Source organism: Ovis canadensis, chromosome 6 (genome assembly GCF_042477335.2).
Source record: "Ovis canadensis isolate MfBH-ARS-UI-01 breed Bighorn chromosome 6, ARS-UI_OviCan_v2, whole genome shotgun sequence".
Taxonomy (NCBI): domain Eukaryota; kingdom Metazoa; phylum Chordata; class Mammalia; order Artiodactyla; family Bovidae; genus Ovis; species Ovis canadensis.
Genome location: NC_091250.1, coordinates 116,690,247 through 116,707,154, shown reverse-complemented (window position 1 = coordinate 116,707,154; position 16,908 = coordinate 116,690,247).

The following is a 16,908-nucleotide window of genomic DNA, read 5'->3' as shown; positions in this document are numbered from 1 at the left end:
AAGTTAACTACAACCAAAGCCCCAGAAAGAAACTGAGACATACACAGCTAAATGCTTTAGCATCTTCTTTTCTTTCCAACCTTCTTATACAAATACCTGGGCCAATCTTAATGGGAAGGAGATTTCTCCTGTTTCCCTTATATCATATCTTCCTCCTATCAAGAAGACCTGTCATAGAAGGATAGAGTGTATTCTTTACACTGTTAGAGAAAACTGTGAAGACAGTCCTTGAAACTTAATTTGCTAAAGCAGGGAATAAAGAATTTGGAAAACTCATTTTCAAGGCTACGGCAAGATCTGAAAGGCTAACATGTGGTATGATTTTTATTTTGCATATCAAAAAGGTGAATATCAACTAAATCTTTCTCCTTGTATTCTACACCATCCGTTCCTAAAATAGTTCTGGGCAATGTCTACCCCTGGGGAACTAGGGCAAAAGTCTTATATTCAAAAAGGTAAAAGAAAAAAGCACAGTAGTCATTTTCAAACCACATTCTCATTTTACCTCAATGTCAGTAATACATAAAATAACTAGTGGCTGGTATACTCTGTTATCCGGAGAAGGCAATGGCACCCCACTCCGGTACTTTTGCCTGGAAAATCCCATGGATGGAGGAGCCTGGTAGGCTGCAGTCCATGGGGTCGCTAAGAGTCAGACACGACTGAGTGACTTCACTTTCACTCTTCATTTTCATGCATTGGAGAAGGAAATGGCAACGCACTCCAGTGTTCTTGCCTGGAGAATACCAGGGACGGGGGAACCTGGTGGGCTGCTGTCTATGGGGTTGCACAGAGTCGGACACGACTGAAGCGACTTAGCAGCAGTAGCATACTCTGTTATCAGAGGCTAAAGTCAACTGTCTGACTTCCTGAAAGTCCAGTTCATTTCAGTAGTTTATGGTTAAGTGCTAAACTCTAACGTTAGGCTATCATTCTATAACTGCTTATTACTAGTCACAAAAGGGAATAGACAATCTGGTATGAATAAGTAGTATAAATTTCACCATAATTCAAAATCATGATTGAAAAATATATATGCCCTCATGATGTTAATCATCAGTTTCATTTTTTATAATACTTCATTGAATCAATTGAGATGTTAATATTCTGAGCCCACAAAATAATGTGGCAGTGTTCCACTTTCAGAGCATACCGATCTCAGTTCTTCTCCCCACTCCTAACTGAGGCCTACTGTTAACATTATATAAAATTGTATTGCATAAATCCAACCAGATTAGGAGTTTTCCTGGGTCTTTATTCATGTACTATTTATGAAGGTGAAGAGGCAGAAAGTCAAGAGCCTCTTAATGAGGATGAAAGAGGAGAGTGGAACAGTTGGCTTAAAACTCAGCATTCAAAAAACTAAGATCATGGCATCAGTTAATGGCAAATACATGGGGAAAAAGTGGAAACAGTGGCAGATTTCTTTCCTTGGGCTCCAGAATCACTGGGGATGGTGACTGCAGCCACAAAATTAAAAGACACTTCCTCCTTGGAAGGAAAGCTATGACAAATCTAGACAGCATATTAAAAAGCAGAGACATCATTTTGCCTACAGAGTCCATATAGTCAAAGCTATGGTTTTTCCAATAGTCATGAGGTTGTGAAATCTGGATCATAAAGAAGGCTGAGCACTGAAGATTTGATGTTCTCAAACTGTGGTGCTGTAGAAGACTCCTGAAAGTCTCTTGGACAGCAAGGAGATAATACTAGTCAATCCTAAAGGAAATCAACCCTGAGTACTCATTGGAAGGACTGATACTGATGCTGAAGCTGAAGCTCCAATACTTTGGCCACCTGAGGCAAAGAGCAAATTCATTGGAAAAGACCCTAATGATGGGAAAGATTGAGGACAGGAGAATACGGTAACAGAAGATGAGATGGTTGGATAGCATCAGCAACTCAATGGAATTGAGTTTGAACAAACTCCAGGAGATGGTAAAGGACAGGGAAGCCTGGTATGCTGAAGTCCATGGGATTGCAGAGTCAGACATGACTTAGCAACTGAACAACAGCAATTTATGAAGGTGCAAACTAATGATGTTCAAATAAATCTAAAGTGTTTGGCACTCAGTCATGTCTGACTCTTTGCAACTCCATGAACTGCCCACCAGGCTCCTCTGTCTATGGGGTTTCCCAGGCAAGAGTACTGGAGTGGGTTGCTGTTTCCTTCTCCAGGGGATCTTCCTGACCCAGGGATCGAACCCAGGTCTCCTACATTGTGGGCAAATTCTTTACCTCTGAGCCAACAGGGAAGTCCTAAATAAATCTAACTAGATTTTAAATATATATATGAGTCAAAACTCTTTTATCATTTTTTTAAATGTCTGTATCTTTAAGTAAATATATAGCCAGTTCTTAAGGGATCTCAGTCATGTTTCTAAGCCTTGTCATTTGACCAAACTGGCTTTGGATTCAGTGACTGTCCAACTGATGAATGGATGCCTATTGATGGCCTCTTTCAAATAAGAAGGCACATATTGCTCCTCAGCTAGAAAAAACTACCCAGCGCTTTATTCATGCTGTGTTTCACTTACTTCATCCAGAGAGGGCTGGATCAGACATTGTGCTTCACTCAGTTGGTTTAAACAACAAAAGTAGGGCACTAGATTTCTGCCTACCTAATGGAAAAGCAGGCAAATATAAATGACCAGTAAACGTTTGAAAATATGTTCAAAATTATTTGCATTCAGAGAAATGCAGATTTAAAAACACAATAATATATCACTACTTATTAGAATAACTGAAATTTAAAATATTGGTAATTTTAAATATTGTGAAGGAGGTGAAGCAGCTGGAACTTTCACACATTTCTGGAAGCATAAAATGGTACAGTTATACAATTACTTTAGAAAATAATAAACATTTTTTTATAAGATTAAACACCAGGTATTTACTCAAGACAAATAAAACCTTGTGTCCACGCAAAGAATTATATAGGCATATAATATAGGAGGTTTATTTGCAAAGGTAAACTTGAAGTAACCCAAATATGCATCAATATGAATTAGTGTATAGGTTAACAAATTTCAGTACAGCCATAAAACTAAATACCACCCAACAATAAACAGGAAGAAGCTATTGATTCACAAATGGATGATTCTCAAAAATAGGCCAAGAAAAAGAAGCTGGACACAAAAGAGAGTCGACTCTATGGTCCCATTTAAAGAGAATTCTACAAAAGGTAAATTTAATTTATAGCAATTAGTTATAGTGGTTGACTAGAGCTGAAAGCAGAAATATAACTGAAAATGTTCATGAAAGAATGAGGTGATGTAAATGTTCTCTAGGCTGATTTTGGTGGTGGACGCACAAGAGTATGCATTTTTCACTCATCTAATCATGAACTTAAAATTAGTGGATTTTATTGTGTATATAAATTATATCTTTAAAAAGTTGATTTTAAAAAAATCAAAGGGAAAAAGTAATTCATTACCTTTTTTGTGCTTTTTCTGAGTCATATTGTACATTCAAATCATTAGATATATGCTCAACCTTGAATATGATACCCTGCTAGTCTATAATTAATAGAAATCTACACATAACACTACTATTCCTTTAAATCATTGCCCTGTGAACTCTATTCAGGTGATATCTTCTAATAGGATCACCAGCTTCTAGACTGTTTTGCAACTGCCTTAAAATGATGACATTAGCACTATCAAATGAGAGCCATAGGCAGATCAGTAAAAGACCTGCAATTAGCTATGAGCTCTATTGCATAGCTATGGAGAATTACTTAGGATACAATAAATGATGCAACAATGAATTTGCCACTTTTTACTTAGTGTTTGCTGTAAGTAAAACTCTGGAAAATGGAGACAGGATAAAAACATAACTGTAACTCCCTAACTACTTACTCCCGAAATGAATAAAAATTTATAACTTCATCTTGGCAAAGAAGTTTGTAGGATTCTTATTGACTGTGCATTACTAAAACCAAGAAATGCAAGTAGCAGTGTCAAGCTGTTAGTACAATAGTCAGTAGGAAGGAGACGAATTATCTTTCTTGTATTAGAGATCTAAGAGATTTGGCAAACAATAATTTCTTCTTCTAGAATAAAAAAAGCAAATGTTTTAAAGTTAAAATTTTAAAAATCCCCTTGAATATATTTGAACTTATTAAATTAACATTTAATTAGAAGCTATCAACATTGTTGGGAGAATGGCATTGAAAGATGTATAATATCATATATGAAATGAGTCGCCAGTACAGGTTCAATGCATGATACTGGATGCTTCGAGCTGGTGCACTGAGATGACCCAGAGGGATGGTATGGGGAGGGAGGAAGGAGACGGGTTCAGGATGGGGAACACGTGTATACCTGTGGTGGATTCATGTTGATGTATGGCAAAATCAATACAGTATTGTAAAGTAATTAACCTCCAATTAAAATAAATTTATTTTAAATTTTTTTAAAATTTAAAAAACTATATTTACACATGTGTTCAGTTCAGTTACTCAGTCATGTCTGACTCTTTGCAACCCCATGAATCGCAGCACACCAGGCCTCCCTGTCCATCACCAACTCCCAGAGTTCACTCAAACTCATGTCCATCGAGTCGGTGATGCCATCCAGCCATCTTATCCTCTGTCGTCCTCTTCTTCTCCTGCCCCCAATCCCTCCCAGCATCAGAGTCTTTTCCAATGAGTCAACTCTTCGCATGAGGTGGCCAAAGTATTGGAGTTTCACCTTCAGCATCAGTCCTTCCAGTGAACACCCAGGAGTGATCTCCTTTAGAATGGACTGGTTGGATCTCCTTGCAGTCCAAGGGACTCTCAAGAGTCTTCTCCAACACCACACTTCAAAAGCATCAATTCTTTAGTGCTCAGCCTTCTTCACAGTCCAACTCTCACATCCATACATGACCACAGGAAAAACCATAAGCCTCGACTAGATGGACCTTTGTTGGCAAAGTAATGTCTCTGCTTTTTAATATGCTGTCTAGGTTGGTCATAACTTTCCTTCCAAGGAGTAAACGTCTTTCAATTTCATGGCTGCAATTACCATCTGCAGTGATTTTGGAGCCCAGAAAAATAAAGTCTGAAACTGTTTCCACTGTTTCCCCATCTATTTCCCATGAAGTGATGGGACCAGATGCCATGATCTTCATTTTCTGAATGTTGAGCTCTAAGCCAACTTTTTCACTCTCTTCTTTCACTTTCATGAAGAGGCTCTTTAGCTCCTCTTCACTTTCTGTCATAAGGGTGGTGTCATCTGCATGTCTGAGGTTATTGATATTTCTCCTGGCAATCTTGATTCCAACTTGTGCTTCTTCCAGCCTCGCGTTTCTCATGATATACTCTGCGTAAAAGTTAAATTAGCAGGGTGACAATATACAGCCTTAGCGTACACCTTTTCCTATTTGGAACCAGTCTGCTGTTCCATGTCCAGTTCTAACTGTTGCTTGCCGGGAGCCAGCACGGGACAAGGTCATGCGGAGAGACCTGATGGGCAAGGTGAATCCGGTCTCAAGGGGTCTTCTGCCTGAGCTGCTGCTGCTGCTGCTGCATCTACCCTCCAAAACCAGAGTCTGCCTGCCTTACTGTACTGTGCTTTCCACTCTTCTGCCTCTAATAGGAATTAACTTAGGGCTCCAGTTAACAGTCTCCTGCATATGAAAGGAATGTTTCAGCTCAAACCCCCTTTGATAGCTCTCTAACTTGCCTGACAGGTTCCCCCAGAATTTTTACAACTTGTGAATTGCTTACAGCCCCCCAACCGCGAGAGGCACAAAGCTTAAAGCATCTCAAAGATACAGAGCCTTTTCTAAAGAGCTAAAAATTATATTGGTGATGAGTTTCACTGTTGAGTCAATGATTGGCGCCAGGCCTCCATATCCTTTATCTTTTAGGCACCTGGGAGGATATTAATCAATGTAAATGGGATGCAAAAATAGGAATATAGTAGTTTTGATGTTAGCCACACTAGACTTTTGAGTTACTTTTCTTTTGTTATAAATCACTGTACTTCTTTTCATTGTTATAAATTGTTATATCTTTGCTATATAAGAATGTAACTTTATTTAGTGCTTTCTGAGAGTGGCACCAGACTTTGGGAAGAACAACACAAATAAGTCTTCTGGTTGACAAATCCTTATCAGAAAAGGGCCATAAAATGTTAATTGGCCTTCTGGCCAGAAGATGATGTAAATCACCTAAGACTTGTGTATACAACTAGGTATGCAGAAAGAAAGCCTGGTTTTGATAAGAGTCAGGGCTGCTGATGCCGCATAATTTTATATTATCCATTGATCTCTATGTACAAAGAAAGGTATAAAAGGCCTTTCTGGACAGTAGAGGAGGGACCAGTCACTGGACTGGTTTCCCCCATGTCTTTACTCTATTTTCTGGCTGAATTCCCATCTGGGGCGTGGAGGCTTACCATGTCTCCTTACTTGCCCTGGCTTTTAAGATCCACGCAAGAGGGAGCCCAAGGTGGGGCACCCCCTGCTATTCAAGAGGACACCGGTGGCCTAACATAGATGTTGCAAGTTCCTTGTCTTGGAACTTTATTGGTTTTCCACGTAAACCAAGTTATTCAGCCTCTTTTTCTCCACTAAATTTTCCTACTATACTATTTTTTCCTAATCTAATCTTATATTTTTAAATAAATAAGTTTTTCCTCGCCATGCTGTCCCCGCTTCGAATTACCCTGGATCCACTGGGGCTGGACCCCAGCAATTACTACCTGATCTGCATATAGGTTTCCCAAGAGGCAGATCAGGTGGTCTGGGATTCCCATCTCTTTCAGAATTTTCCAGTTTATTGTGATCCACACAGTCGAAGACATGAGTAAAATGATCTTTTCAAACATAGCCTGCAAAAAGTACCCTATCTTTCTCTTTGACAGTTTAAATATGAAAAATATTTTTCTGAAACAAGCATGGCTACCTTCAGTATCTGAGAGGTATTATGGGAAAAATTTCAGTTAATTCTCTACAATTTGAATTTTCTTTTTCACAAATTATTACATGATAAGATACTTCTACGGCCTTCCCACTGCCTCTAGGATAAGTTTTAAGTTTTTGCTATGGAAGTACATGACCATTTATATTCTAACTCCATCCTAATTTTATGTCATTTTTGTTAATCATCAAGTTGTTTCCAACTCTTTGTGACCCCATGGACTGTAGCCTGCCAGGCTCCTCTGTCCTTGGGATTTCCCAGGCAGGAATATTGGAGTGGGTTGCCATTTCCTTCTCCAGGGGGATCTTCCAAAACCAGGAATCGAACCAGCATCTCCTGCTTTGGCAGGCGGGTTCTTTATCACCGAGCCAACAGGGAAACTCATCCTACTTTACCATCCATGTATCTCATTACCCAACTAACCTCCGCTTTCCCTAAAAACTGAGCCAACCCTCATTCACAAAAATCCAGTGTGCTCTGCATCTCTATCCTTTGTACATAATATTCCCTTTTTGTATCTGTCCTTGGTATGTGTCATTCTGCAAGGCTAAGCTCAAATACTGCCTCCGGGAAAGCCTAACTTGGTTCTCTGTGGTTCTCCAGGTCCCTGCTAAGTAACTTTATTACAGAAGCTATCGCAAGACACTCTTAAGTTTTTGTGCTAGCCTCATTAACTGCATTAGAAAAAATTTTTTCAGAGCCAGAACTATAGTCTATTAATTCTTATTACTTTGTTTCTTAATTATTACATACTCTATTCCTTGTATAGTCACTGTGAAGAGTAGAAACACAAAAAAGTCTAAAGAATTTAACTTTACTGGTCTTTTATGTTTTTTTGTTTTTGCTATAAGTGAGGTTTTTGGTGTGTTTCCTTTTTGTTTGTTTTTCCTCTCTCACCTCACTCATTCCTCTTTAGTGTTATGGGATGTTTTTTGCTTGTTTTGTTTTACTTTAATTAAAAAAAAATTTATTGACATAGAGTTGATTTATAATGTTGTGCCAATCTGTCCTGAACAGAACAGTAATTCAGTTATACACATATATGTTTCATTTTTTTATATACTTTTCTATTATCGTTTATCACAGGAGACTGAATGTAGTTCCTTGCGCTATACAGCAGGACCTTGTTGTTTATCCATCCTACATATAATAGTTTACATCTGCTAACTCCAAACTCCCAGTCATTTCTTCCTCTACCCCCTCTCCTCGTGTTTTTCAAGGCTGATAAAATATGCTTAATTTTAAAACTAAGGGTTTTAAGACCTTCTGAGAAAGAAAAAAAAAGCCCTTACTTGCAAAATAGTGATAAAGAGGCTTAGATAATTACTACCATGAAAATTCCTCAAAAGGCATGTACCTTGGAGAAAGGGTCAACATAATTAAAAGGCAATGTTCTATGTATAAAATGCTAAGTATGCAATATCTCCAGTAGTTTTTCCTCATGCCTCAGACTTTACAGCATGTTTCCCCCCAGATTTAAGAAGTTTCCACTGATTTTACAAAGTTGTTACATCCTTACATAAGAGTCTTTTTTTACACATTCAGCCTTCTCAATATTTTGTACATAGAGTAACATAAGATTACACTGATAATTGCAATCACATAAAATTTTCCCAAACAGCTTGATTCTCTAAAGTGAAACTGAAAGTTGCTCAGTCACGTCTGACTCTTTGTGACCCCATGGACTATTCAGTCCATGAAATTCTCCAGGTCAGAATACTGGAGTGGGTAGCCTTTCCCTTCTCTAAGAGATCTTGCCAACCCAGGGATTGAACCCAGGTCTCCTATACTGCAGGTGGATTCTTCACCAGTTGAGCCACAAGGGAAGCCCAGTATGGTGTACAGCCATACCAGCCTGAACGTGCCTGATCTCATCTGATTCTCTAAGTTCCATTTCAATTCATAGGTGTTTGAGCTATTGCTGACCTCTACTTCTTATGCAAATGAGATCCTCCTTTTGAATATTACTATATAAATTATTCAACAAAACCTCATGCTTTACATGTATTATGTAACTTCAAAAAGTGGTTAGGAGCTAAAATTTCCTTCAAAAACCACCTGTTTTAAAGATGAGCACCAGCTTCAGTTTTATGAAATCCAGAGAGGTCTAAAAATTGTAAATGGCTTTAGTACAACAAAATGCAAGCAGTGGGTAGAGAAGAGGAGATCTGACCTGTATTTGACAGGGCTGGGCTTTTTTGAAACAATCGATAATTATTGCCTGAGCCTCCAGGAACTGAATTGCCCACATAAGTAGAAGGATCTGCCAACAGAGCTGATAATGGTGTTGGGTCCTGCCAGTCCTCAAATATCAAAAGAGGATCTCATGAGTCAAGATGCCTCTCAGGATTGAGGAGGAGGTTAACAGTTTGATTTCTAGGAGCCATCAGAGAAGAAGGGCCTTTAGGAGAATTTCTATTCCAGACTCCTATAACTACACTTTTGCTCTCAGCCGTGGGTGAGAACGAGTATACATCTATGTCCTCCTAATTACTGAGAAGGGTCAAAAGAAAAAAGAGAAGAATAATTACCTAAAAATGATATCATTTGGCAAATAACACACAGTGCTGAAATGCACATAAATACAAACCCTCAAGACAAATTTTATATGTATGTATAAATATTGGAGGAAATATGTGAATTCAAATGTGCATGGACAACACTAGACACTCTTGGAAATAATGATGGCTGTTCTAATTGATGAAGGGCTATTACTAGGAAGTGAATTAAACCAGTTCTGTGTAGTTCCGAAGGCTTCTCAGGTGGCTCAGTGGTAAAGAATCCTCCTGCAATGCCAGAGATGTGGGTTTGATCCCTGGGTCAGGAATATCCCCTGGAGAAGGAAATGGCAACTCACTCCATTATTCTTGCTTGAGAAATCCCATGGACAGAGGGGCCTGGCATACTATAGGCAATGGGATTGCAAAAGAGTCAGACACAACTTAGTGACTAAACAACAACAAAAATGTAGAGCTGAAGAGTAGAGATGGATCAAGAGTGAAAATTAAAGGGAAATTAATCTCAATCCTGGGAAGAGAATAACCTTCTAAAATATTAAGTAAATTTCCTTTCCTGTATTTTTCTCTGAGGACTTTCCATCATCTCTACTGCAGTTTAGTTCCCCTTCTTATGACATATCTATTAACCTCCTTGTTCAACCTCCTTGATGCTTGAACTTCTTAGAAATTAATTTGGCAATGCAAAAATTTTTTTCAGGTTTTATATCAATGCAAGTATATATTAAATCAGAAAGATGGATCGCTGGTTAAAACAAAGATCTGATTAATTTTACAATGTTTTTTATAATGGGTATAATTTTACATTATTTAATGAATAGTCATCTTTTCCTTTGAGGAAGTATAAAACAATATGTGTCACAAGTATTCAACAGGTGCTCTCAGTAAGTAATTGTGCCCTTGATTTCTTGGCAGTCCACCATGAATGTAAAATTTTTGTAAATAGTCAAGAACAATGCCTCCAACTGGTCCCTTGAGAAAATAAATATCATAGCTGCCAACAGTCACCCTTTCTAACCACTGATCTATATTAGAGGATACATCACTGACTCAACAGACATGAACTTGGACAAACTTCAGCAGATAGTGAGAGACAGGGAGGCCTGACATGCTATAGTCCACGGAGTTGCAAAGAGTCAGATATGACTTAGCAACTGAACAACAACAGTAATAGAGACCTATATATGCTCACATCAAAATATGTACAACTGCACCATTCCAATGGCACCCCACTCCAGTACTCTTGCCTGGAGAATCCCATGGACGGAGAAGCCTGGTAGGCTGCAGTCCATGAGATGGCGAAGAGTCAGACAAGACTAAAGCGACTTCACTTTCACTTTTCACTTTCACAACTCCAGTATTCTTGCCTGGAGACTCCCAGGGACAGAGGAGCCTGGTGGGCTGCCATCTATGGGGTCGCGCAGAGTTGGACACGACTGATGCAACTTAGCAGCAGCAGCACCATTCTAAAGAACCAAAAAGAGGTAAAAGTATTACTAAATGATAAAAATTCTCTTGTTAACAGACGGCACCCTTAATCTTCTCTCCTAACTGCATAGGATGAAAATCCCTACTACTATGTGGGAAAACACGGTTGTAAAACCACTGATTAACATCTATTTTTACCTTAGGTAGAGCTATGGTTCTTTCCCAGTTAATACGTGAAAAAAGAATATGAAGAAAACACAGAGAGTCTCCGTATCTCATCAAGAAGCCCCAGGCCCTTGAGGCTGGATCCAGTTCATCTCAGTGAGCCCACATTCCCTTGTGACGTGAAAGGGTTACAGTAGCCTTTACACCCATTTCTCTCCATCTCATATCTCTATCTGAGATGAGGCAGAGTTTCAGAACTATTGCTTGCCATCTGAATTTCAATAGATCCTGAAAAAGATTCCATATTGGAAAAAAGAATTGCCAACCCCATGGCACAGGAGTCTGCTGATAGTAAACCAGAGAATCTGACTGATTCCATTTCATGTAATTCACTGATGTCCATAGTTTGGTAGAGAAAATATAAATAGCATTGAGAACAGTGCTCATACATGATTTGAGCATAAACCAATTTTGCCCCTCACCACCTGCTTTAACATCTCACAGAACATGCTTCATGAAATGCTTCATGAAAAACACTTCCACAAACACTAGTTCAGTCATTAGAGGCACACATGCACACACACTTAGGCACAGGCACACTCATATCTCTAAATAGTACTAAGGAATGGCCTAATATATGGGAGTCTAATGACATTTTATGGATACACAAATCTTTCTAATAACGAATGCTAAATCACAAGGGCAAGTTAGAAAGAGGAAATAAATGTGTGCCAAGCCTGAATAATAAATATTTGCCCAAAAGGCCTAAAATATTTATACTCTTTGAACAAATTAGTCTGAAATCTGACTCAGGGAAAAAGTAGAAAATGCAGGCAAATGTTTATGTCCTCTATTTTTTTTTACTTGCAATGTTATTTATAGTAATTTTTAAAAACTAGGAGTAACATAAATATCCAACAATAGGGAAATCAAATACATTTATAACTCCATTTACTCAGACTATTACTCAGTGATTAAAAATTATCATCTTTCCTTTCCTATAATGTAGAAAGAAGTTTCTGATATAATGTTTTGGGGAAAATCAACTGAATTCAGTATGGTACAGAGGGTATAATCTCAATGTACAAAGGCATAGGCACACAGAAAAGGGCTGAGCAGAAACATATCAAAATGATAAAGTATTTCTAAAGAGTGAGATAATACATAAGTGCTCTTTTCTACTTTATACATTCTGGTATTGGTAAAAAAATTTTTCACCGTTGGCAAATCTTGTTTTTATTGGCAGGAAACAGAAACAAACTTTACTTCCTTATAAAGTTGTCAGTAACTGTTTCCTGGAGAAGTCACTCTCTGGGCTTTTTATCTTGAAGCAATGCTGCTTCTCTAATGACATTTTCCCCAAGTTTAATTAGTGATTGTGGAAATGAGAGAAAAAACACTGAAACTGAAGAATATGATCTCCTCAAACATCTTTTATTTAAAACAAGTTTTGATTGTCATGACACCTCCGGGGTAACTCAACCATTCTGGAGGAGAAATTTTCCTCCCGGAGCAGTGAAAGACAATCCCAGGCTTTACCTCTTGGGATCTTTGGCTTCCTCTCACCTCCTTCAAGATGTCAATCAAGCTCCTGATGGTCTTGGTAACACTGAATCTAAAGCAGACCATTATTAGTTTGTCTTGCCAGCCCTGAGAATGTTAGGCTCTCTGGGAATTAAAGAGCAATGTGGTTGCTAGGCACTGCTGGTCTCAGATGTACGACTTCATTAACTCCACATTACACAAGACGCAGAAACAGAGCCCTGGAAAGCGGGAATAGGCGTCCAAGTTACAGTCTTTTCAGCCAGTGTGAAAGGATTTTTCCTAAACTGAATGGAGGAAAAGCTTCTAGGCAGCAAATTGGATAAATATGTATCTAAAAACAGTACAACAATTAGAAAACATGTTGATGTCTCTCCCACCTGCCACTGTTTCTTCCAGCCTTCCGTGAGCCATGACACAACTGTTGTGTGACTGTGTGTGTCTGTCTGAAATTAATGGTTCAGAGCAATGTATGCGAAATCTAATTTTTGGCTTTATCAGTTTCAAAAAGTGTTTATTTCATAAACTATTTGAGGATCTATTATGTGGACAACACTGGATTGTAGGTGAAACCAAGGAAATAGAAAATAGATCAATGAACCATGGTTCACACGCACAGTCAGGGAAACAACCAAATTCCCCTTTTGGTCAAAGAACAGTAGAGCAAAAGTATCACTTCTAAACGCATGTGTTTCTTCAGTACTTTTCCTCTATATCTTTCTTCCTTGTTTTTTCAAAAATTAACTGGTTTCATCAAAAATAAGTAATAAACAGAAATGAATTATTCTAGGAGCTATATACAAACACTACAAAAATGATTGAGAAGAGAGATGAAAAATCCATACAGAGATGAAGAGTTTAGGCAAGTTATTCAATTATTTTAAAAATGACTTTAAAGTAACTTAGAAGTAACTTTAAAATAAAGCATAAGATCTATTTTAAGATGAAAAATTGAGCTGATGGTGCTCAAAAAATAGAGGAAGAAAACTAGGGACAAAGAACTAAGCATAAAAGAAAATCACAAATATAAAATAGAAATTATCAAGAATATGATAGATAGGAAAAGAAATAAAGTTCCCTGATACATACCTAGTGTTCATAATGCAGAAAACAGAACAAGTGGAATGGGGGAAATATTCAAATATATCATAGAGGAAAATGTTATTGAGGTAAAAATTAAAACTGAAGATTGAAATGGCTCTTCATGTACCAGGGGAAAAAAGCAGATAGTTATCAAAATTAGGATGAGTCCTTGGGAAATCTGACAAAAATATTTTATGCAAAATGAGCAATATCAAGATATGTTTAGAGAAAGGCACACAATTACAAAAATTAAAAAACAAATCATCAGGGACTTAGTGGGGAAGAAAGGCAAGGTGCATGTAAACCAAGCAAGGAAGCAGGATAAAGCATGAACTTGACGCTTAATTTCTTCACTTTTTACTGTGCTGTCTAAAATGGAAACATGTAGTTAAATATAAATAAACAAAGACAGAAATGAACGCTTTAACCTTTATTTCTTTAGTTTTAGGGAGATTTTAAAAGACCCAATCAATCTTACTTGTGGTAGAGAAACATTTATCTAAATCTTTCCTTCAGATGATTTGGCCAAGCCTTTTTATTTCAGAGGATTGTACTTTTGTTAAATGTAGTTAAAATTAAAGCTTAAAAATTGAAAGTAGTCTATTGTTGGACTTCCCAGTTGGTGCTAGTGGTAAAGAACTCACCTGCCAATGATGACCCTGTATGCAAGACAGGGAAAGAGACACAGATGTGTATAATGGACTTTTGGACTCAGAGGGAGAGGGAGAGGGTGGGATGATTTGGGAGAATGACATTCTAACATGTATACTATCATGTGAATTGAATCGCCAGTCTATGTCTGACGCAGGATGCAGCATGCTTGGGGCTGGTGCATGGGGATGACCCAGAAAGATGTTCTGGGGAGGGAGGTGGGAGGGGGGTTCATGTTTGGGAATGCATGTAAGAATTAAAGATTTTAAAATTTAAAAAACAAAAAAACTAAAAATTAAAAAAGAAGAAAAAAAAATAAATAAATAAAACTGAGCACAATGAAAAAAAAAAAAAAAAAAAGAACTCACCTGCCAATGCAGGAAACGTAAGAAACGCGGGTTCAGTCCCTGGATTGGAATGATCCCCTGGAGAAAGGCACGGCAACCCACTCCAGAATTTTTGCCTGGAGAATTCTATCAACAGAGGAACCTGACAGGCTATGGCCCATTGGGTCCAAAGAGTCAGCCATGACTGCAGCAACCTGGTGTGCACAGTCAACTGCTCTCCATTATTCTTCTAAAATTACCTTTAAAAAACCTCTCTCTCCCCATATGGGTTGAAAGATGTTTGAAATGATACCATCGTATTTGGTTATTTCTGGGTTGTGAAATTTGAAAATGTTCTTTTTAACTTTACTTTCTACCCTATACTTTTCTACACTGCTTGAATCTGCAACAAAATATGAAAACAGCAATTGTGTGTTAACAAATACAGTTAACTTGAAATGCTTTCTTGAGGAAAAATAAACAATTTGTACATATTTAATGTGTCCATCAGTGTCTGCTGACAGGTGTCATGACTGCAGGCAATAGGTAAACTGAGGGCCCTATACAGAGAACAGCACTCTAAGAAGCACATTACATGAAAGACAACATGGGAAATTCATGTGTCCACTCTCTATACCTATCAAAAGTGAGGATTACAAATATTTGCTGCATCAATCCTTCCTAGTCAGTCACTTACACAGTACTCTGAAGTACACTGGATCATTTTTCTTTCTTTAGCTACTTTTTTATTCAGGGAACTGAAGTGTCCGTAGAAATAGTCACACTCTGACATTAATCCACACTTACAAAAAAAGATTCAGCACAGAGGTTAAAAACTCACAACAAGTATTTTGATGAGTGCTGTTATCTTTTAGTTGCATTGTAGATGCCCAAATAAGCATAATTTTCTTAATCTTTAAGCAATTTTCTTGCTTGAGACCCTCAGAATTCTAAGATTGGGGTGACCCTCCACAATGACCTTCCTGTTCTTCACATCTGTTCTTTTCCTCAAACCTCATTCCTATTCAATAGCTATGGTGTATGCCATTCAGAATGATCTTTCTAAAAGTCAAATCAGTTTTTCTAACTCTATTCTTTAAATTCTTTAATAAAGACCAAATGCCTGTCCTGTAACATCAAACCCTGTCATGTCATAGAAGGTTTGTTTTCTCCTTTTTTTATAAATGAATTTTAGAAGAGAAAAAATGTCTCCCCCATAGGCATCTTTATTCTTTTCCATCATGGTTTATCACAGGATATTGAAAGAGTTCCCTGTGTTCTACAGTAGGACTTCGTCATTTATTCATTCTATATGTAATAGTTAGCATTGGCTAATCCCAAATTCCCAGTCTTTCCCTCATGCTGCAGGAATTGAGAAGCACTTTCCTTTGTGACGCATCTGCCACAAATGATGCCTCTACTTGACATATTCAGGATGGTAAGAGATGCTTGTTGCATTTTTGTACTTTTAGTCATTACATGATCTAATTTCCATGGCGTGAGTTTTCATTGAGGACAGATTGTTCCTTTGCACAAGGAATAAGCGTGGCCTCTCTCCACCTTTGATTAAATCCACCCCTGAGGAGATGGAGATGGATATGTTTGATAAATTCAGGGAAAACACACTGGAGTTTGCAACGGTAGCATCATCCCTCTTCCCCCAGGCTCCAGGCAGGTAGCTGCTCGTGGGAAACATGACCTGCTCCTCTTCTGAGTCTCTGTGTCTTTGAACTGATCCTTTGATTGGGCAAAGGAATCTGATCATTAAAACTTCAGAATTAATGAACTTATTTGACTACCAAAACTAAAGTCACATGCTCAACTTAGCCACTATCACGGAAAAAAAAAAAAAAGGAGAGAGAGAGAGAAATTATGCCCCTTTGCACCTTTTCCCCTCCTCAACCTTTTCAGAATCCCGATGGAAATAAGGGTTCTTGTTGTTGTTTTTAGTCACTAAGTCATATCCAGCTCTTTTGGGACACCATGGACTGTAGCTCACCAGGCTCCTCTGTCCATGGGATTTCCCAGGCAAGAGTACTAAAGGGGATTGCCATTTCCTTCTCCAGGGCATCTTTCCAACCCAGGGATCAAAGCCACATCTCCTGCGTTGGCAGGTGGATTCTTTACCACTGAGCCACCTGGTGGTGATGTTCAGTCACTGAGTCGTATGTGACGCTTTGTAACCCTATGTGGACCTGCAGCACACTAGGCCTCCCTGTCTCTCACTATCTCCTGGAGTTTGCCCAAGTTCACGTCCATTCAATTGGTGATGTCACCCAAACATCTC